At 39.5% G+C, this 2607-nt stretch overlaps 1 pseudogene; it reads right to left on the bottom strand.

The window, feature by feature from the left end:
• Window positions 1-1531: 1531 nt before the first annotated feature.
• LOC134370818 (chromatin assembly factor 1 subunit B-like) lies at window positions 1532-2607 on the bottom strand (annotated as a pseudogene).

Here is a 2607-nt window from a genome sequence, read left to right as displayed (position 1 = left end):
AACACATTCTATAATGGAACACATATCTTAAAAATTTCTATGCCACAATTAAGGAAAAGTTTTACAATACAAAATTCAAACCACAAAGACAATACATTATAATAAGGCAAAGTGTTTTATATATGTGAACTCAATTTTCAGCATGTAAAAAATGATAGGAAAACTATCCTTATCACATTAAACAGATTATTGTTCATACTTACGTCAATCTGTGGTAGCAGAAATTAGTAAGCTTTTTAAAAACATGTTTTATACTGTACTTAATATTAATTATACTAAGTCAGAGTAAGACAAGGAAGACAAGCATAGGGAGAATTTTGAATCTCAAAGCTATGTACATGAACTTTTATAGAAAAATGGGAAAATTCAAGGTTAACAAAATCCATATGGATAGTAGAATTATTTGTCATTGTACAGAAAACAATAACAAATAGGAAATGCCAGAAATGTAATGGGTAACATGTAAAAAATTTTTATTTTCTTTGCCCATTTAACAAAATTCACTGTGGCCCTCATTGATATATATCACCTTGCAGAATGCAAGAAGTTATAATCAGGTCCTTAAAGAAACATATCAGTAAGTGCAGGATAAGATTGATATGCGTAGCATTTTTTTTTAACATGAAGACTTTCTAAACTCAATACTTCCATATTATTAAGCTTTAAATGAACTGTATTAAAAATTTTAAATGAGTGAAAAAATGCTTCTAGTATCCATTTTGTGCCAAGTCTCTAACTCAAGAGCAGCACATGTGCAGGATGAATCCGAAGAAGCATACCAAAGGCACTGAAAACTAAACTGACATTCAAACCACCATCCACATGAAATGATACGGAATTTATGCTCTGAACTAAATCAAAACACAGAAGGGAACCCACTTGAGGAAGAAGGCAGCTTTTCTTACTGTAGTGACTGGTGCTCAGACACTCTCAGGAATCCCTGCATGATTTGGAAAACTCAAGAAAAAATTCAGGTTGTTCTATCTGAATTTTGGAGCATGGAAGAGGAGCCCTTCATTGTCCATGAACTAAACAAGATATACTTTCTTTTTTTTTTTTTTTAACAAACTGCCAAAGTTTAATTAATCGATTAATTAAAAGTTAAATCTAACAAACTCTTCAAACACTGTAAAATTCAACAGAATTAACTTTTTCAAATTACTTTTTCCTCTTATTAATCCTAACTTTCAAAGGAGTCCACCCATAAAGTGTCTGTACTTTCGTGAGTAGTTCGAGGGAGGATTTACTGATTTTCACACTACATAATGATGAACTGCTCCAGTTTCAGAAACTCATCAAAAAGATTGAGTCTATTAAAATATTCATATTCCCAAGTTAAGATGGATACTGAATACAAGAGTATACATATTTCTGGAGAAAAGTCAGTACATGAGTGTCTTCTGTTACAGAAATCAATTTATAATGTCTGTTCTGCTGTGTAGGCTGCCACTGGCCTCAACTCCCACCCTGCTCATGGGGGAGTCCCTGACCTGGCAGGCATTCAAGAAGACGTCGAGGTCCCATCAAGGGTCTAGACTTTGGGTGCTTCCATTGTTTTCACCGAGTCTGGGCTTTTCAGCTCTGGAGGACTGCCCTGCGAGTCTACAGACATCTCTGACTGAATTTCTCCTGTGCAAGAGTTGGGAATTATGCTGAGCGGTACAGAATTTAGTGAAGTATCTGTCTTTAAGGGTATTAAGTTTATTCTCTGGGGCACTGTCTTGCTCCAGGCTTGCAACGTGTTCAGAGTAACCCTGCAAGATGGGTGGGCTTTTGTGTTTTGACTACTGGGCTGCAGGGTCTTCTCCTCTGTTGGCCCTGGCAAGGAGTTTTTGACACCAAGAGTGATTGAGGGAGTGTCCTAGATTGCTTCTGGGGCTGGAGATTGTCTGGTCTGAGGAGGGGTTGTTCACGGACTGCTGGGGTCTTGGATTCTGCTGGTGGGGGATTCCCTCTACTGGTCTGGGTCCTGGTGAAGAGCCTTGGTGCATCTGACTCTTGGTTCTCTTTGCTGTCTCAGGAGTTCCCATACTCAAAACTGGCTTCCTTTTCAAAGGAATTCCAAGTTCATCTTTCTCAAATGTCCACAAATGAACAATAGCTATCCATGGATGAAATGGCCAGGAAAGCCACGTCGTTGGACCATGAAATATCATTCAGGGTGTCGTAGTGTATATTAGACATGTAACCAAAAGGAAAAGGCTGCTGGGTGTCATATAGAAGCAAAGAGTCCTCCGAAGCCACAGCAAACACTAGGCGGTAATGCAGACTCACCAGCTCCAGGCGTGGCTGTTTCCACCGCTGGCCTCAATTCGAAGTAGACTGGACAACAGTGAACAGCAAGTGTCACTTTTCCAGGACATGGAAGATGAGCAACGTGCCTTTTAAGATTTTTCCTGGAGAAAACATAAGTTTATTCATTATGTTTTCACCAGATTCCACACATCCAGCTGGCACGAGGAACAAAGACCTGGCCTGGCTCCCTTCCAAGAGGCACTGGACAAGGCAGAGACAAGCCTTGGTCCCAAGGAAGGGTTGAAGTGCAGGCCAGTCATGGTGCTGGCCTTTCCCTGGAAGTGACTGAGATATCGCTGTCCATTTCATCAT

The sequence above is a fragment of the Cynocephalus volans genome, chromosome 2 (genome assembly GCF_027409185.1).
Source record: "Cynocephalus volans isolate mCynVol1 chromosome 2, mCynVol1.pri, whole genome shotgun sequence".
Taxonomy (NCBI): Eukaryota; Metazoa; Chordata; class Mammalia; order Dermoptera; family Cynocephalidae; genus Cynocephalus; species Cynocephalus volans.
Note: the sequence above shows the minus strand (reverse complement) of the source record. Positions and strands in the feature narration are given on the sequence as shown.